The following is a 21,312-nucleotide window of genomic DNA, read 5'->3' on the forward strand; positions in this document are numbered from 1 at the left end:
AGAGAAAGAGAGAGAAAGAGAGAGAAACAGAAAGCGAGAGAGAGAGAGAGAGAGCGAGAGAGAGAGACACAGAGAGAGGGAGAGAGAGAGAGAGAGAGAGAGAGACAAAGAAAGAGAGAGAGAGAGAGAGAGAGAGAGCGAGCGAGTCTCTGTTATAAACCAGGGGAAGCCCTCTCCTCCATTAAACCAGGGCTCCAGAAACATAGTGGAGAAGTTGGAAGCTATCTCATGGAGCAGTTGCACCGAGTTATTGGCTGACACTACAAGCCGAGCAAACACGAGAAGCAGCTGAATTGCTCTCAATTCTTGTCAAACAGAAGTTGAACTGAAAAAACTGAAGTACATTTCCAATTTATGTAGAAAAGGACATGTTTTGAAGCGAACTAGATTTAATTTTTTGAAAGCAAACCTAGAATCTTCAGGCACATGGTAGGAGTTTGTACTCGTTTTTCATAATGCTTGAAAGCCAACCATTGCCCATTGTGCTTCTGTTTCCATGGACACATTACAACCAGGGTCATTTAAGACTAAAACAGAGCAGCATGCACCAACTGTTCCAGCACACACATGCCCAACAACAGCCAGGCACGAACAAGAATGACATCCGTGTTACCCTTACCTACAAAAGCGACAAGCAAACATGGGCATGATTGGAGGTAGATCACGATTTATGATAGAACTGAAATTTAAATACATGTTATATTATGTTTAATATGTAAAATGTTTTGTGATGCAGGAAAATATTTGAAGCACATATCTATTTATTCATATCAGCACCTATAAAGCACAACCCTTACCTATTGTAATGTGGTGTTATCAATAGCAACAAGTCATAGAAAACAGAGTAGACAACACTTTAAATCTGAACCTGTGAAACATTTTTAGTACAGTATCAACACTAGAAATTGGTGTCCAATGAGTACAAATGAGTACATTTTAAAGAGCTGCATCAGATGGGGAATTAGATGGATTTTCTCAGTCAGGCGATTCCAGGATCTCAGGCCCTAAAAAACGAAGACTTATTTTTCAGTTTTGAGGCTTAGGAAGGCTGAGCAAGAGACCAGATTTCCTTCTTTCTAGTTTAGTGCTAAATTCTGGAGGTTTTGTTTTTCTTTTTGCACAGTTTGCATGGGTGCGTATTGCCATCGCCTGATCTCTCCCTCTTCTATAGTCAATGCATTTCTCCTGTTGGTAGACCGCGTTATGTTGGGGATGTAAACTATGTTTGAGTTACTATTCATGAGATGAACAGCCTTATGCAAAGACATGCAACTTTTAAATGTGATCATAGCTTTCAAGGGAAGCCAGTGAAGTTCAAGGAGAAGCGGGGCATGCTCAAACTTGTCAACTTCTGTGACCGGATGTGCCGTCAAGCAAGGAATGGCTTTGATGGGCGCTCGTGCCGATTGTGCAAAGCCTTCCAAGATTCAACTGCAGTCAGCAATGTAAGAAAGAACCATGGGTCACACTTAGATGTCTCGACCACATATAATATTTTCACTTTCCAATGTATGCAAGGCGTCAATTTCCCCTCAAATCCAACCTGTCTTGAGTCACACATCAAAGATACTGTGGCCTACTACAAACCGGGTTTCTTCCACATATGCACGTTCTCTGAACAAGCATAAGATTGATCCAAGGAGTCTGGCACAAACCTGATGCACGGTGACTTGATTGGCCACCTCAGAACACCCACAACAAATAGACTCTACACACATATGCACAAACAGGTTTTCCGTTTTTACTGATTTTTACAGATAAATACAGACAGAAAATTTGTTTATTGTTTGTATTTAATTTTAAAAGAGGAAAAATACAGAAAATTGTGCTGCTTTTGTGTTACTCTCCATGGTGTCCTTCATAAATTCCAGGCCAACAGCTGAGCAGATAACAGCACAGGGAGTTAATAAACAGGATTGGATTTCCTTAAATGGAGGCATGTGTTAACATATATTTGTATATAATGCTAATATTTACCTGTGGTTGTAGGGTTTTGTTATATTTGGCTGCATTATTTGCTAAAAGGAGACTGGTATCAATGTATGAGTGCATGTTTATCAGTTCAATAAATGTGGAAATATACCATTGTACAACTCCATTTATTCTCAAAACCCAAAATAAATCTGGATACATACCAACGGAAAGGTCAAAAAACAAATATGGATAAAAACAGACGCAAATGTTAAAAAAATAAATACCATAAAACCAGGAGCCTTAGTTATATGGTACGTGAACCACTGGCTCACTGATCTCAGGGTTTGGTTTGGTGGAAGGTTCAATCCACATCCCCTTGCCTTCTCAGTACCTTTTGCAGTAACTACACACAACATGCAAAGTCTACAGTCATGCAGAAGACCCCAAACCATCTCTTGTACACAACTTCTAAAGCCGGTAATAAGGCTTACTCTGCCCTTTCAGTAGGCTGGCCTACTCATAACTTATAAAATAACAGAACAAGCGGACACAGTCTGAAGATGATTAATGCTGTTGGTTTTGACCAATGGCTAAGAGTGCAATCTTGCTGAACAAAAAAACAGTGCAACAGGACAGATGGGGTGTCCAGTTTCGAGAGGCAACCCCAGTCATATGAACGTAGGGAAGGGCATTCTGCGCCTTCATAAGCACTTTGGTGAGGAAAGTTTTAAGGTGATTTTATCAACTGGATCACCGAAGCAAATTCAGTCTGTTTTCTAAAAGGTGACAAACTATTTTGAGAAAGTGACCAGGCTAAGTTTTGTGGTAAGTTTTTTTTTTTATTTGCAGCACAAACAGTTCTCATGATAATGTGTACCTAGTGCCTTTTGTAACACGAATGGATGTACATGACCAATGCCAGAAAGGCTCTTCACTCATTCAAAGCTTGGCCTCTCGACTGTGACTTCCAAACAATGTACCAATGAGCTTTCACAGTAACAGAACTTTACTGAATTTGACACCAGCCCATAGGACCCTGGACAGAGAGCAACAACTCAACTTCTGATCACACACGTCAATGTCAATAGTAAACGGCAAAATGTAACCATGATATTTATACACCTCGTTGACAAAAGACAGATTTATAACTGGCCTTTCAGCTATTTACTCAATATTTTCTACAGTAGGGTAATTTTATTGGCTTTATACAATTTTGGGCAAAATTGATGTACTTTCATAAGAAGAAGAATTATCAAGACAAGGTAGTGGATTGTAATTGGACAATAATGTGGATATACGAGAAAGCATGGGCACTGCGGTACATGTCCGAGGCTTGATAGATGCTGGAAACAGAGCATTCTGAAAGGCAAAGTGCCTCAATGGATTATTCTGTATTTAAAACTTATCGACTATTCTTTACCAATGCCTACGCTCAGTGTTACCCTCTACAGTAGGTCTACTGAACAATACTGACCACCTTACAAAGTTCTGCAAAGTTCTGCCACCATACAGGTGAGGGCATGTTAAAGAGACAGACAGGCAGGAATATTGAGCCTTACCCACATCAGCTTCAGGCAAAAAGAGTGTGATCATTACGGATGCTAGTCATAAACTTTGTCAAAGCCAGTAGACCAGACTTGCATTTTGAGTCATAATCTAAAAGCTTAAAGAAAGGTCTGCTGCAGTGAAAAGGGGATTGCTTTCTGTACACAATACACTCATTGCATAAAGACTTTACGCATGATAATTCAGTGCACTTTTGACATGTAAAGTAGTCCCTCAGGTATTGCAGTGTGAGCGCTCCACGTGAGGTGGAATTAAATACATAACAGCCAATAGCATGAGGTGAGAGCATATTAGTCCTCTGGGTGCAGCCAAAGCCCACTCTGTATATTTTAAAGAGCTGGTAACATAAGGTTCCCGGACAGCGGTGCAGTCAAGCAAGACCTAAATAGCCTTCCAGAACAAAGCCATGTTTGCTTGTCGATGCTTGTCCGGGCAGCAGTTCTCGTTTTACAACCTCTGCCAGCTGGCGAGAGGTCTGAAGATAAACTGCGAGGGAGCTAGGACACAAGACGCCCCTGCCCTCTGCGCTCAGGTTAGCGCCCATGATTAATAGGCCAGGTTTAACAAAGCGTGCACAATTGTAGTAATTTAAACCCCCTGGCATCGGTTTCCGAACAGAGCCCCTGGATTCCAGAGCCTCTCGGGTAACAGCAACTGATGGCTTTCCGGATCTAGATCTAGATTTCTGCCCTGGAAGCTAAAAGCGAGAAAAAAACTTGAATATAGAATATCTGTATAAAACGCATTCTTGTTTCCGTGTCTGGGTCCATTCTAGGCAGAAAATTCTCAAGAGAGAAATTTAATTTTAAGTGTGCTCAGACGGTTTACAGTGACAATCGATAAATGCATTCATTATGGGCAGTGAGCTAAGAATGAAATTGTTTTTCGACATTGGATCGAAGGATATTTTAAAACTACTGAGCTATTTTATCATTTGTGGTTTTGCATTAAGATGTGTTTTACTTCTTTCATTTTAGACTGAGCCAGTGGCAGCTGAAACAGCTCTAATGTTTTTTTAAATAGCATGAATGCATTTTTTTATGGGGAAAACGATGAAATGGCTTGTATTTCCAGTATTTGGTACGGGTAATCATTGTATTCCTCCTCATTCTGAAGCATGATGGGTACTGCGTACTCTAAAAACGCAGTATTTCTCTCCTGCTGCACTGTAAAGCTGACTCTTGTAATAGAAGCTCCAAAACCCCGCGGGCGATTGCAAGGCGGGAAAGAAGGTCGGCAGACGCCGCTCGTGGGGAAGATGTGGATGCAACCGTAACCCACCAATGACAGCTGTCCCAGCCCCCTCTCCCCTCCCCCAGAGCCAAGAAGCCAAAACAAACAAAGCAATACCTCACGAGATGCCGGTGCTCTCCAGCGCAACTTTCGGCTAGACGTCTGTGGCATTGAGATGCGGCGCGCGGCACATTGTGATAGGAACCGGGGCGCGCTGGAACCATCAAAGCTGTCAGCAGTTGCCGCCCGGACACTCCATCAAGCGGGGACTCCCGAGCCTCAGCCCTCGGTGCATCACGGCCGGCGAGAAGAACCTGGTGAAGCGGAAAAAAAGAAAACAAGCCTCAGCACGGAGCGGCAGGACGAATCACAATACTTTATTAAAAATAATGTACCAATCCCTTGGTAACAGAAGCAGCCGGCGCGTATTTACGCAATCACGCTGATAAATATTCAGCCCAACTGGTTGAACTGCCCTGCAACTCCGCCGCGGGGAAATCTGGCGGGGTCTGGCAGGACCCGTGCAGGGGCAAACAAAAGCATGTACAGGTCACAGGCGGGGGGCAGTGGGGGACCCAGAGAGTGGGCACAAGCGAAGGGTCATGAAAGCATGTGAGCAAGGGCGGCCAATTCTGAGAACATTGCCACTGTCATTATGCTGTTGAGCACAGCTCTCATTATCCACGTGGTGACTCACCGCTTCGCGTGTCAAGCCCTCTCGGGTTCTTTGGCAACACTAATTTAAATCCCTTTAAGTGTCGCATCCGACCTGAGACCTATGTCAGAGGAAGCTGCGCGTGTGAACTGGGTAAAAATGCCAGCACACAGAAGAACAATGATATTAACTGTACCACAGGATATATTAATGAGCGCGCGACCGCCCTTGTACCCTGCCACTGTGCTGCCCAATTAGGCTGGGCACGTTCATTTCTCTGTGAAATACCTTTGGGGAGCTCTAAAGGCAACACAACCTAAGCAAAACCTTACGGGGATCCCTTTTATCTTTTCTTTTTTGCTTTTTTCAATCTTTGTTTTAATTAACACAAGTATTCACATTTTCATACTTAGAAAAGCCAATTCCTGTGCTTTCCTAACATTACATAATGCGTTTTTTCGCTGCTTGTATTTTATGCGCTCTTGCAGTGCAGCACTTTGAAACCCTGGGAAATGGATCGTTATATAATACATCATTCTCTAGAGCGAAGTAAACCTTGGCGGTCTCTCAGTGGATTCCCCACAGACTTATCACGATGATGGCTCCGTACCAGATGCAAGGCAGGGAGCGTCTGCCCACTCTGTGCAGCGTTCACATGCTGTTTGTGCACAGAAATAGGACAGTGGAAGGAAAACAAACATCTGGCTGAAGGACAGCGGTGTTGCTTTCAGACACTTTCCTGTGACTCTTTTATTAAACAACTCTCAAACTCAAAAAAATACACCACCCTTCTGCCCTCAATGTTAAAAGTGTAATGTAATGTGATGCTGTGTACCAATATATCCTGATTCAGGCTGTTAGAGAAGAGACTGCGTTCCTCACACATGCCCCCGATACAGTGGCGCACGTAAAATGAATGCTCAATGTGTTGAAGCGCTTCGACGCATCGTCAGGGCTACTAAGCGCTATATAACTGCAATTACAATGATATTCATGGACCTTGGGCTAAATGAAGGCCCCTAGGGGCTTGGGGGCCCTCAAAAAGATTCCCCGTCCCCCCACCTCCTGCAACGCAGGGGCCTAGGTTTCTCCCTGCCCTGAAACAGATCTGACAGGGGATATGGAGAAAAAGCCCCCCATTGTAATTTGTGGGGTAAATGGACGGTAATTACCGCACATGTTAAGCATGGCTACCCTGCACAAGTCATTTAGTGGTCCCCAGAGGTCGAAGCTTTGATCCCTGGATTCCCCCTTGCCACCCCTGGCACAGACATGGCGACACCTGGCACAAGAGGTCGTTGAAGCAGAGCCAGGAACACAAGTTAAACAGTGCTCCTCACATGAAGTCTTTTTAAATTTCTTATTCTGCAGCAAAGTTTGGCTGACAGGAATAAACTCAGCAGTAAAGAAACAATGTTACCACCATTAGTAAACTAGGGGCCCTGTTATGACCGAGTGCCCTGAAACCACAAATAACAACTGCAACAGAACTGATTTAGTGTTGCTAGTTTAGAGGGCCGGCAAAACCAGAATCTAAATACCTCTTACTAAGACACGCATTATCAGGTGAGAGGGAGGGGAAAGGAAGAGTTAATAGATGGCCAGGGGCAGTAGAGACTAGAAGAGAAGAAGATAACACACAGACAAGTGAGAACAAAACCCAGCAACAAGCAAAAAGAGACTACAGGAGGGGAACACAGATGAGAGATGTGACAGGTGGGAAAATGAGAGACGCCGCCAAGAGGCAAGAAGACAGCATTAAGGGTAGAGACATGAAAAAGAGCCATCTGAGGAAAAGGAGTGATAGGTGAGAGATAAGGGAGACAAAAAGTTCGAAGAGAGCGAGCGGGTGAGTAGGAGACATCAGCAAGAGTAGTAATAAAGAGCAACGTTTAAGAGAACTTAGAGCAAGAGGGAAACGAGAAAGAGGGTAGGTAATGAGGCAAACAGGATAGAAAGATGAACTGAGATTTGGGGAAATGGGGGAAGTAACATCGATTAGAGGTTTTCAATTGTTGCAGTTGTGACCCTGGTGTGCTCTTTGCAACCCCTGTCATTGCTTTTGGACCTCCCTTGGCCTCCTAAGTGGCACTTTCAGTGGCAAGAACAGAGGGCTAATCTACCTTATGGGTATCGGGGCTCAATCTCCTTGTTTTCGGCCCATTTTGAGTAAACTAACAATTAACAGTCATTTATTCATTCTTAATGTAATAAAACAATGTAGCACTGACAGCTGATGTAAGGTAAATGCTTTTAAATGTATGTTGTGTGTATGTGTGTGTGTGTGAGAGAGATAATGCCTTTGTGTGAGACAGAGCATGTGTGTGTTAAAGAGAGAGTGGGTGACTGGTAGTGAGGGAGAATGAGTGAGACAGAATCACTAAGTAAGTAAGTAACTAAGTAAGTTAGAGTGAATGAGAATTAGCGAGTGGATTGCTGGAAGCGAGGATGAGTTAGTGAGAATGAGTGTGTAGACTGTTAGAGAGTGTGAAGGAGTGTTAATGAGAATAAATGTGAGTGAGTGACTGAGTGAAAGTAACTGGGTGAAAATGAATGCTTCATAGTGAGTGGGAATAAGTGGGAATAAACGAGTGAGAGTAAGACTGCGTGCAAGTGAGTTCAAAGGAATGAGAAAGTATTTGTAAAACTGCATATGAGTGAGATTGAGTGCAAAACAATGAGAATGAGTGAGTGAAAATAGATAAGTGAAACTGAGTGAGAAAGAATGAGTGAGTCCAAGAGTGTCTGTGATAATTTATGAGTGTATCCAAATGAGAGCAAGTATGAACGAGTGAGTGAATTAAGTGAATGAGAGAGAGAATGTGGTGTTATGAGTGCAAGTCTGCAGTTGGCCGTGATATTTTGAAGGGGATTTTTGGTTTATAGAGGCACCGCTGGCAAAATGTGCATGCTAGCACACTAGAGACAGTTCTTCACATGATACCAGCACTAACATGCTAGAAAATACTTGGCATATGGGAAGAGCCATAGAAAAATGCTGGCGCTGGCACACTGGAGTAAATTCTTTGCATAGGGGTACCCATTGTAAAATACTGGCAGTGGCTAATGGTGTAAGGGAAGACAACCATGGCATACTGTGGGGAGGGCAACCATGACCAAACTCTGGTCCTATCATACAAGAAGTAATTTTTAACATAAGGGTGACCAATGGTATACTGACAGCACTAATGGCAAAATTGCGGCACTGGCATATTGTATGTTGTTTTTGGCCTAAGGGAGCACCCATGCCATATAGGAGGAGGGACACCCATGCTAAATGCTGTCCCGGGCACACTGTAGGGATTTGTTTGACATACAGGAGGTACCCATGACATCATGGTTTTAAAAAATGGCATCAACTCTTGGATAGTGTCAGGTTTCGTTGGCCCTGCATACCATGAAATACTTTAATATTTAGTCAGTGGCCTTTCAGAACATATGCCTTTTTTTTTAGCAAATTAATGTCATAATTCTGTTATAAAAAGCACTATTTGACTCTTATTTTTCAAAACTCTCATAGGGGATTACCCTCTCACCTTCCCCGAACTCCCCTTAGAATTAGTCAGGCTCCCTCACTTTATTATCCCGCTACAAATCAGGGCAAGTTTTACACCCCACCACTTTCAAAGGTCACCAGCCACTCCAGCAAGAACAGAAAGAAAACAGGGTCTTAATGACCACTGTTTACTTTCTGCAGCTTTCTCTGGGACAAGGGCATTACATTTAGGGTTTGTAAAATAAATAATTTCAGCACTGCAATGTAGAGTCTTCTGATTCAATTTTAAAAAAGAACTAAAAAAGCAAACACATTTTTAAGCAAGCTGCTGCTTTGTTTCACAATTGTTAATACATGAAAAATGATATGAGCGAAAAAAACGTTCACCTCTATGAGTTGCACAAGAGGTAGCGCCTTGCAAATGATCAGGAATCTAAATTTATTGACAATAATGAATAATATAGCTCCTATACAATATAAAGTGTATATGAGTTTATACATGTGAACTTAAATACTGCCATAATCTATTGATCTACATAGCCCATTGTGCTATACATTAGGGAAACCATTAAACCATGGCTGTGTGTGTGGTATAAATAATTTAGGCTCCTGGTACTGTTCAGTGTTCTGTAGCACTATATTCTCTTCAAACACATAATTGTTTATATAATAAAAAGAGAAAGCAGTAAGGTTCCCTGGCTTATCATATAAGCACCCTAAAGGTGACATGGCATCACTTCCTGTGAATATCCAAGCTCAAAGGTCACGATGTCACTTCCTGTGATGTTATTAAGGTCAAGGTGTGTGAGCTCACTTTTGCTACCCATGGCGTTTTGGAGAGTCGACGTCCATGCTACTCTGGGGTGTGGCATTTACAAGATGCAGTGATTAAGACCTATGCAGAGATTTGCATAGCATGTGACATGTGTTTTACACAACAATTACTGGACATTACATTTTTTCCAGCCACCACCCAGATCAAATTTTGCTAGTTTTTTTCCTTTGCAGAGAAAATTGCAGAAGTGTTGCATTATAACACCTCACATGGTACGTACAATTCGGAAACTCAGTTTGTGAAAAAACATATGCCTGCATACAAATCATAATTTCCCTCCCTACTCGACATGAGACCCACAGGAGCATTGTAATCCATATTACAAGTAGTAGTACTTTCTTTCAAGGACTGTAGGAGTGTGCAGGAGGGACATGTGGACACTACATCTAATGATCTTATTTGATGGTGGTGAATAATGGAAGGTACCAAGCTCGCTTCTCATACTACCAGTGTTCTTTGTAATCTTGAAGGTGGGAATCGTGAAGGTGGGAAGCGTATCACCCATGACTACCTTACCAGACAGAAAGAAAGGTGTGCTGGGGATGGCGGAGGAGATGGAAAGGGCTGCAGAGGCAGCACAATCGAAGGACGATAACTAACCGGCATCAGGCTAGCGTACCTTGCATGCGCAGGTCCAACAAGCAGATGATGCAACACTGATATTTCTTTTAGTTTGTGGTTACATATGCAAGGGAGAGTGAAACTATTAAGTTTCCCATCTGTTCGTTTTGTATAAAGCGGGTGACCACCATGGATGACTAGTCCACCCTCTTTTTTGGCCAATTTCATGTCTTCTTGCTTTAAAAAACTGGTCTAACAAACCTGGAGCAGGGTAATGCAGACCAAGTTTAAAGAAGTAGGGTCTGGAAGGTGTACTGATATTGAGGACAGAAGATTCATGTTGAACTCATGTATGACCACCAACATCTGCCAGCATAGTCTCATTCACTGTAGGAGACGGCTGAAAGCAAGTGCGCGGTTGCCACAAAGTTACAGATTTATCTTCCTTTACTGAATCCAGGGATGAGAACCAGGCAACCCACTCCTACACAGTCATCGATACGAACATCTCCGGACTACCACCCATTCCTCTATTGTAGAAGAATGATTCAGAGGCCCGACTGCCAGCGCTTCAGTAAGCAGGCCTTCATCTTCAGGAATTAAATGAATCGACAGAAAATCTTTCGATGCTTCGGACGCAGGAGACTAGAAGTTGGAAACTTTTCCCAATGAGACACTCGAAATGAGAACATCTAATCTGCCATAATAATTTGAGCGCAATCCCATTTGTGGCTGATTAAATCGGGGGCCGTGAGAAAAAAGGCATGGTCTATACTGCCCACCCAGCTCTCACAATTTGAACAGGGAAGCCTCCCAAGCACAGCCTACCCAGCATGCATGGTGATTCGTTTGGAATAGCTCATGGTAACAAAAAGGTCAATATTTGGAGCTTCACTAGTGGGACTTTATTGCCAGTCAATAGACTCTACTTGGGATTGTTCTTCCACATACTCTACTCCAGTAGATAAGGGCGATAACATGACTTCTATGAACAAACATGTCTTTCACTTGCAACTGGAGCAAAGGTAATTTATACCCTAAATCCACTTCCCTTTGACCTAAAAGGAAGGAATACAGAGCAAGAAAACCACCCTTTGGCTGCAACCTATTTTCATGAAGCTTTCAGCCCTCCTTCGCCCTGAGGCTAGGGATCTCAAGACATTCCCACAGGCTTTTACTTACTTGACAAAATATTCAAGAGTTCACAGTGACGACGATCAAATACATCTGGTCTGCCTGTTACTGCATATTCTATATCCAAGTACGTGGAGTGAAATGTTGTACATGCACTTCACTAGTGCCAGGTGTAACCTGACATATCAGCTCCCTGGCACCTTGGCGCCATCATATATGTAGTTTTTGTAACCAGTATAGGATGGTCTTTGCAATATTATCAATCTCCTCTGGCGAAGAGTTGTGTCTAGGAGAACACTATTAAAGTAGTTCATTCTGAAATAGCACAGTAGAGGTTGAAATTCACCAGTTTATTTTTGATAGGACAATTACCCAGAATGGAGACCTGGGCTTGGCCTTCTCCAGAACTATTTTTATCGTTCGGTAGTGGACAACAGGATAGTCTGAGAAATGTGATTCTTAAAACTCTGCTTAATGTTGAGAACCAAGTCAAACCTCACTCATAAGATTATAGGAATGGCAAAAGTAGAGGACTAGGGCTGTAAAAGAGAAGGCTATTTCATGGCCATTCGGACTAGTGCAATCCAGACGTGGCCAAGATTATAGTAAAAGTGCAATGTCTCAGAATTATTAAAATCATTCAGTATTTACATAGTCAACAAGGCCAAAACAGACTCCAAGCGCAAGAGTGCCATGAGAATACATTTAAGAACTCAAAGACATTGGTGAACGAGAGGCTGGAACTCCAACGGGAGCACCCTCCAATCAAACAGCACTAAGAGATATTGAAAATGCCACATGACGTGCTACATGAAACCCAAGAACCATAACACAAACAGTGCACAGCAGTAGTTTCCTCTGGTTTGCCATGAGATTGTTGAAAAAATGTGATCTTTACGAGCTCGATATCAGCCAAATGATGACCCCGAATAGAGTTCATTAGAGAATGACGTTTACCTCATTGGCGACCTCGCTTCCTAGTGCTGTTGGAATCACTGGTAGAAGACCAAAGTCTTGCCCCAGTCACAGGATGTTAGTGGTCCTTCCACTATTACGTAGTCCAGTGTTGGTGGTGGGATAAAAAGTCAGATGCATTCGGCTTTTCCTGCCAATGAGAGTGGAATGTGTTCCTTGTTGTTTGTGAATAGTTGATTACAAAAAGTGCAGCAATGGTGATCACTTATGAATGGTGAACAGTATACTGTGATTGAAGTTTTAGCATTGGTTCGTTAACTCATTTTGTGATTATTGGGTTGTGTGGTTTCCACGGTTTAGTTTTACATTTCACTGGGATAGGCAGTGAGGAGTTACTAAATCAACAGTTCCAACTGAATGTGGAAAGATTGGTGGGAGCGCTACAATTGCTTTACACTCGATTTACTGTCAAAGCTGGACCAGGTTAACGAGGAGAGTCAGACCAGACCAAGTACCTTGCTTTCTGGGGAGAGATCCATGAATCGCCTTTGATGTAACAAGGCACTCCCTACAACATAATGGGCATGGGTAAAGGCCAGGTAGCCAGCAATTAACTCCACACTGTAAGGTTGACTGATGGCCAACTCCTGTTTCTCCTGTGAACAGCGTTACGCTTGCAGGGACATGAACTTGTAAGATTCACAGTCATTAGTACAAGCCTGAAGTTTGAAAAATAAGCCTGAAGTTTGCAGCATACATAGTTTTATTGGCTAAAAGTTACTCACATAATATGGAGCCTGGTGACTAGTCTAAGACAGCCTTTGGGCAATACCACAGTTCACTGTGCAAACCTTTGCAGACAAACACTAAAACAATTTAAATAGAAAACACAGAAGCATAATCTATAAAAACAAACACATGGCACACGATGTAGCCAATAATGGATGCTTGACATTAACTCATGACATATTACATCATGGCTTTATCCACTTAGCAAATACACGCCTGTGTAGGGTTATCATTATCTTTTATTAGGGATGCTTCTGAGAAGAAGTAATAAAAAGGAACATCATTTCAGGTTATAAGAAAAATATATGTGTTTTAGTAAATCTATTATATTTTGATATCTTAATTGATATTATTATTATATTATTATTAAAGAGCTTATAGAGCGCTCAGTAACGCCATCTCGGCGTGTCCCCGCGCTAGAGCTACCAGCGATCACCATAAGAGCCTGTGTCCTACCCAGTGTATAAATGTGTTTTAAGCTTGGCCCTGAACAGTGCTTCACTGCTCTCCAGCCTCAGAGCAGGAGGGAGTTTGTTCCAGTGTTGAGCTGCTTGGCACGCAAAAGACCGACCACCCATTCTAGCCTTCCTTATCCTGGGGACTGTCAGCAGCCCGGCACCCTCCGACCGGAGGGTCCTTGTTGGTTCGTAGCGACTGACTAGATCCCTAAGGTAGGCGGGCGACCTGCCCCAGACAATTCGGTGACAGACGAGGAGGCACTTGAACCGCACACGTTTCTTCACAGGCAGCCAGTGAAGCGCATCCAGTGCCAATTGAGAATTAGCCCTCCTAGGTCTTCTTAGCACCAATCTAGCGGCGGAATTCTGGATAACTTGCAGGCGACCCAGGCAGCCCTCGGTGGCCCCTAGGAACAATACGTTTCCATAGTCTATCCGAGAGGTCACCAGTGCCTGCGTCAGTGTCCTTCTGGCCGCTATGGGTAGGAGGTCTAAGGTTTTGTTTAGAGTCTTTAGTACTCCAAAACATTTGCCCACAAGACGCCTTATGTGGCCATCATAGGAGAGAGAGGAATTCATCCAAACTCCTAGATTCTTGGCCTCCTCACAAGGTATGGGGGTAGGGCCAAGACATGGAGGCCACCACTCGGCTGACCAATTTTCGCTTTTTCCCCCCACCACCAACACCTCAGTCTTAGATTAATTGAGTTTTAGGCAGTGGGAGTCCATCCACTCCGCAAGTGCCTGCATACAGGACTTAAAGTTGGTGGAGGTGTTGGCGGTGTCCTGTGATAGGGAAATCAGCAGCTGGGTGTCGTCGGCGTAAGACACCAATTCTACCCCAAAAGATTGTACAACCTTCGCCAGGGGGGCCATGTAGAGATTAAAAAGAGTAGGGCTCAATGCTGAGCCCTGAGGCACTCCCTGATCTAGTGGCATCTCGACCGAGCGACATGTCCCTTGCTGTACCTGGAAACATCTTTCAGTGAGAAACGACTGTAGCCAGTACAGCATAGGGCCCACGACCCCAGCTTCGCTCAGACACCGTAGCAAGATGGAATGAGCCACGGTGTCAAAAGCCGCGCTGAGGTCGAGCATGATCAGGGCCATAGTGTGTCCTGCATCCGCACCAGCTCTTAGAGTCTCAGAGGCCCGTAAGAGCGCTGTCTCCGTAGAGTAGCCTGCCCTAAAACCAGATTGTGAGGGATGTAGTAAGTTCCCTCTCTCCAGGTGCTCAGTAAGCTGAGCATTGACCACCTTCTCAGCCACTTTCGCCACATACGGCAATAAGGAGATTGGCCTTAGGTTTTCCAGCACTTCCATGCTTACATTCAGTTTTTTCCTTATTGGGAGTACTATGGCCTTCTTCCACTCCTCAGGGACTCGCTGCGTGGAAAAGGAGGTCTGTAAGACATGCCTGATGTATGGTTTCAGGGCTACCAGGCCCTCTGAGATGACCCAGGCCGGTGCCGGGTCATTAGGGGAACCGGACTTCACACTGCGACAGATCTTTATTAGCCTGTCAGCGGCGGGAACCTCGAAAGTTTGCAGCGAGGCGTCAAGGGCCACAGGCGAGCTGTCTGCTATAAAATCTATGCCCTTATCTGGTTGTTGGGTGAAGGAGGCATAAATAGCTTTAACTTTGTTAGAAAAAAAGTTAGCGACTCTATTGCATCCCTCCACGGTGGCCCTTAGGGGGGTGTTAGAGCTGGAGACTAAAGATATTTCTTTGTATATTTTAAACAGTTCGCGTGAGGAGCTCTCGGCCGCCTCAATGCGTGTCTGGAAATATTTAGCTTTAGCTCTACGCACCGCATACTGGTAGCTTTTGTGTGCTAAGCTATAACTGTTTTTACCTTGTTCGCTCGGGTTCCTTCTCCAGCTCCTTTCAAGTTTTTTACAATTAGACTGGATTTGCTGGAGTTCTGGAGTGAACCATGGGGCAGTGCGTTGTCTGCCTTCCCTTGCTTTACCCTTACTCATGGGGGCTATCTCATCCAAGGTTGCAATCACAAGCTGATTAAATTCATTATTCGCCTGATCACTGTCCATAGCATGCGGTAGTTGCGCTTTCTGAATGGCGCATATGAAGTTTTCTTGAGAGTATTGTCTCCATTTCCGCCTCCTAATATTTCCCAACCCATTCTCAGTGGCCCTAACTGGTTGGTAAAAACATTGGAAAGGGACCAAGAAGTGGTCTGTCCAAGGGAGCTGACACGGTGTAAGTGCCTTTATCAAGTCCCAGCTCGCGAAGATAGGGTCCAAACAATGACCCCTCTGATGTGTGGCTGCAACACTTATCAAGTCCATAGGTTCTTTAAAGACGGTGTACAGGGCTCCATCTCATCTGGTTACTCGATAACTATATTTTTATAGCACGGAACTCAACTATATTGAATATAACACACACCAAACTATCACCTGTTGTATACTGCAGCATATCACAATGGACCTCCTTCAGTCCTCTAAGACAACAGATGACGCCTTTTCCTTGAATGAGCTGAAAATATCATCTTATAAGGACAGCATCCCTTCTTTTTCACAGGACAACCAAAAACCTCGAGTCTCACACAGGGATCCATCAAGGCTGGCTAGACACGGCAAAGATGGAGGAAGCATGACACCTTTATGTAACAGGGCTTTAAATCCTAGCGTTGTAGGCTGAAAATATAGACTAACAAAAGAAGCCCCACTGTAGTAAGGACATGGTTAAATGAAGTGTGCATCCCCAAAGGCTTTAAGGAAGGAATTCATTAGAACATGCAAGCTCAGAAATTTGTTCTCACGCAAGGGTTTGAAACCACAGGACATCTATATAAAAGAATTTCAATTCCACAGCAAAATAACGTAATAGTTTGCAACAGCTACAGCAAGCACTGGAGAACTGGGTGGGTGACTTCAGATGGAATCCAGAGCACACACCTTTAAAGGTGCACATTCCAAAGGGTAAAGGTTAACATAGTTCGAGCTCATGCATCATTTGCCCTCAGGAAGGCGAGACAGATGTAAATGTTCACAAATGTAAGACATGTCTTATTTTCCCTTCGGGATACATTGGTGATTATTAAACCAAAATCCTGGGAAATTCATAAACTAGCATTCAACGTCAATTAATTGGACATCTATAAAAATCGTCAATTTTGGCCCCAGGACAAATGAATAGGCCAGTACCCCCAGCTAACACTTATCTCACGAAAGTGCTCCTGATACTTAGCCAACTTATGTTATAGGTCACCCCTCCCCCCCCCCGTATCCAAGGAATGCCACTCCAGATAAAAAAAAAAAAAATCTAGCTTTTGCCTAGCAAACCCTATGGTTGCATAACTTGCCCTCCTGAAGGACTCTCCTTGTCACATTCTCTGGCTTCCCTTGGAATGTGAATGTATATGTAAATGCGACCGCCAGTAGGGAATTATATTATCTACTGGCGGTCGCCAGTAGATAGTTATAGTTAGGACCTATTTTCCATAGGAAATCCGCAACATTCTATTCCCAATAAGCCTGGCGGCGATTAACGAATCTTCGCGAAATTTTCCAAACATTTCGCCAGCTCCGCTCCACTACCCTGAAAGGTTCGTGGTGATTCGTCAAGCGTGGGCCGAGAAAAAAGGGAGGTCCCAAAACGCGTTTTCCCCATGCAATTTCGCATAGGATCTGTTGTCGCAGCTACAGCCCGAACTGCTGAACGGAATTACACCAAATTTGGCAAAGAGGTAGTCCTCAGTTCAGACTCGTGCCTTTTGCTTAAATGGTGTAAATCCGTTCAGTAGTTCCTAAGAAAATGAGGGTAAAAACGTTAGTGATATCTATGGCCTCGGAGGATCCGCGCACCCTCCCCGCACCCTCCCGAGCTGAATGCTAATTGGCTGCCAACACTCTGAAACAGGAAGTGTTGGCAGCCATCTTGTGCCTCGGTAGAACCGAGGCACAAGGAAACCGGAAAAAAAGGCGCAAAACGCGACAAGGGGGCAGGGTAGAAACACCCTGACCCCCTAGGCCTGCTCAGGGGGTCGCACAAGGACCCCCATGGCCCAATTATTTTTTTTAAAAAAATTGCGGGATGCGCGCGGGCTCCCGCGTTTTGTTTTGATTTAGCCCCCGGGGGGGGGGCCAAGTCCCGGGGGCAAAATGATAATATAATGGGGGGCCCAGAGGGGCCCCCCAGCCCCGGGGACCGCCACCCCCGGGGCTTTTGTAAAATACGTGGGGGGGGCTCGCAGCCACCCTCCGGGGCTTCAATTTCTTTGTTGGGGGGCTCTCAGGCCCCCCCCAGCCCCGGGGACCGCCACCCCCCGGGGCTTAAAAAATGAATGGGGGGCTCACGGGGGAGCAGCATGTTAGCTGCTCCCCATGTGGAAAAGCAATGCCGGCTCCCGCAGGAAGCGGGGAGCCGGCTGGGACCGTGGGGGGATTGGGACCCCCCACGGTCCCCAACGAGATGGCCAGGCCCCGGGGGATGGGGGCCCTGGGGTCAGAAGTGGCTCGGGAGGGGGGCCACGCGGCACCCCTCTTAAAAATTTTAAAATAAAAAAACCCGGGGCCTTAAGTGGGCACAGGAGGGGGGCTACCCAGCCCCCCTCCCTATAGAGATGTTTCTTTTTTTAAATTTTTTTAAAAAGGCCCATGCCCCGGGGGATGGGGTCCCCGGGGCGGATTAAGGCCTCGGGAGGGGGGCCACGCGGCCCCCCTCCACAGTATAAAAATAAATAAATAAATTAGGGGGCAGGCCCAGGGGCATGGGGTCCCCAGGGCTAAAAAAATAAGAAAAAGAAGGGGGGCTACACAGTCCCCCTTCTTAAAAAGAATTTTAGTTAAAAAAACGGGATGGGGAGGAGGCCACGCCCAATCCTTTCATTACTCTGCAAACGCGCCCCCTGGCGCGTTTGCAGAGGGGGAACAAATTCCCCTTCAATACTGGGGGTCCCTGGGGGCCAAATAGCCCACCAGGAACCTCCAGTATGCACCAGGGGGCTGCGTTGCAGAGAGGTGTTCTGAGGCCACGCCCCTTTTTACACCTCTCTGCAACGCAGCTCTGTGGCGCTTAATAGAGGTACCTGGTGGGCTAGTTGGACCCCAGGGGACCTCAGGATTCAAGGGGAGTTAATCTCCCAACTTAAAACGCGCCACAGGGCGCGTTTGCACAGTGGTGAAGGTAGGGGGCGGGGCCTGAGGTGATATTGTGCAAACACGCCCTGTGGCGCGTTTTTAGTTGGGGAATTCATTCCTCTTCAATCCAGAGGTCCCCTAGGGGACAACTAGCCCACCAGGTACCTCCACTAAGCGCCACGGAGCTGCGTTGCAAAGTGTTGTAAAAAGGGGTGTGGCCTCTGAACACCTCTCTGCAAAGCAGCTCCCTGGCGCATACTGGAGGTACCTGGTGGGCTAGTTGGCCCCCAGGGGACCTCAGGATTGAAGAGAAATTAATTCCCCAACTTAAAAAGCGCCACAGGGCGTTTTTGCACATGTCACCTCAGGCCCCGCCCCCTTCCTTCACCATTGTACAAATACTCCTGTAAAATCAGCCGAACTACGAATTCCGATTTACTCACCTGTTATCAGGAGAGAACCCAGGGCTGCATCTTTTAGCCCAGCACTGACTCTGAAAAGTAATTCTAAGCGTACTTACCAGTAACTTGTATTTCCACCCATAGGAATCCATTGTGTGGTTTTCACCAGAGAAGGTTCTAAGTGTCTATTTTCACAAACTAAAAATATTCCGAAAAAATCGTCTGTATGACTTAAACACATTCTTTCAACTGTTTACAGGAGGTTGGCCAGTGCTGGAACCAGGATCCAACACCGAGTAAGAAAAAGTAACAATAACACTACTTACCTGCTAAGTGAATTTTCTGCCATAGGATAACATTGGTGATTCCATGGGAAAAAGTTTTTAAGTGTCAACTTTTAAAATACAATAATATTCCTTAAAAATTACTACTGTAACCAAAGCGCTTTTACTCAACTGATTACAGGAGATGTCCAAGGACTGAATCTAGGATTCAGTCCTGTGGTTAGAAAAGTAATCCATAAAGTAACTAATTGCATTTAATTAGAAATTCACATTGAGCTCAAATGTTGCTTTGTTTGAAATTGTGTTGCCCATTGCAATAACTGTAACTACTGTACTTAAAAGTGTGTTGCCTGTTTGCCAAGTATTTAAACTAAAGTAATTCATTCTGAGAAAGTATATTTTGTATTGTAATGTATAATGTAATTATAATGTATTTAAAAAAAATATATCTAAAATTAAATAGTTTTAAAAATGTAGTAAATCAGTAGCAAAAAAAACAGTATAACAATGAATACATTAAAAATGGTCATTTACAAATCCTTTGAAATTCACTGAAAAAAACATGTTTCAGGCCTCATATAGTTAGGAATTAGCATTTAAAAAACCTTTGAAATTCACTGAAAAAACCATAGGTTTCAGGGGCGTTACAGTTAGCTGGACATTTCCCTCGTACAAAACCCTAGAAATTCCCCTGTTATAGTTAGTTCAGCTAACTATAACTCGCGCTCCCGCAATGCACTGCTGATGACGTCACATATTACATCACTCATGACATGGTCCGTGACATCACTCATGACATCACTGATGATGTCATCCAGTGAGTCTGTGTTTCTGTAAAGTTTTAATATGTTTAATATATATAGGGAAAGACCTGTTGAAGAATGAGTGGGTGTACAAATGTGTGAATGGATGATTTTCTAGGTGCGTAACTGACTCTATAAGTGGGTCATTAAATGTATCTTATGGCAGACTAGTGACTAAACTGTGTGAATGTCTGTATGTGTCTGCTGTGTGTTGGTGTATAAGTGGCTGCATGGTTTTGTGAATAGCTATATGAGTGTCTATATGGGTTATTGATTGGTTGTCTGAGTATCTGTATGGGTGCCTGAGTGTTTGTGTGGGTAGGGTGTGTGTGACTGTGCATAGATGTGTGAGTGGGTGTTTCTATGGGTGCATGGTTTTAAGAGTGCAACTGTGATGGACTGTATGGTTGGGTGAGTGTATGTAGTGATTGAACGTATATCTCAGTTGTACATGTGTCAGTAACTACATATGTGAAATGCAGTGTCTATGTGTGTAAGAGTATATAACTATCTATATGTGAGAGTGTGTGATTGCGGGAGTGGTTGTATGGATGAGTGTGTGCTTGTATCAGTAATTGTATAAGAGCGTCAGAATTTGTTAGTATTTTTATGAGTAAGTGAACTTGAGTGTGTTTAACTGTATAGGTGAGTAAATTGGACTGTGATTAATTATTTGCATGACTGACTAGGTGTGTCAGTACCTCAATGAATGATTGGTGGTGTGTGAGTGTCTATATAGGTGTATAAATGCATATGATAGTCCTGAACGGAGTGACTGTAAGTATGAGTGACTGTACAGGTGAGTGAGTGGAGATGTATGTAGACCTAAGAGTCAATGAGTGGGTATGTAGTTATTGGTATTGGAGAATCTATGGTTTTCAAAATGGCCGCCTGAAATTTTGAGTCGGCGTATCAAAGGTTATCTTAGGGTGTGAGAAGATGCACTAATTTATCTCATGGATGACATCAGTGATGTCATGGGTGATGTCACTGACCAGGTCATGAGTGATGTAATATGTGACGTCATCAGCAGTGCATTGCGGGGGCGCGAGTTATAGTTAGCTGAACTAACTATATCGGGGGAATTTCTAGGGTTTTGCACGAGGGAAATGTCCAGCTAACTATAACACCCCTTAAACCTATGGTTTTTTCAGTGAATATA

General features: G+C 44.1%; 1 protein-coding gene across 3 annotated transcripts in view; it reads right to left on the reverse strand.

Moving 5' to 3' along the window:
* The window catches only part of TIAM1 (TIAM Rac1 associated GEF 1), a 491,618-nt gene that overhangs the window by 329,570 nt on the left and 140,736 nt on the right, over positions 1-21,312 (reverse strand). For all 3 annotated transcript variants that reach the window (XM_085623101.1, XM_085623102.1, XM_085623103.1), the window contains one exon: positions 4,831-5,027. The gene's annotated coding sequence lies outside the window, so the exon portion shown is untranslated. The remainder of the gene's footprint in view (positions 1-4,830; positions 5,028-21,312) is intronic.

Source organism: Triturus cristatus, chromosome 8, assembly GCF_964204655.1.
Source record: "Triturus cristatus chromosome 8, aTriCri1.1, whole genome shotgun sequence".
NCBI classification, from domain to species: Eukaryota; Metazoa; Chordata; class Amphibia; order Caudata; family Salamandridae; genus Triturus; species Triturus cristatus.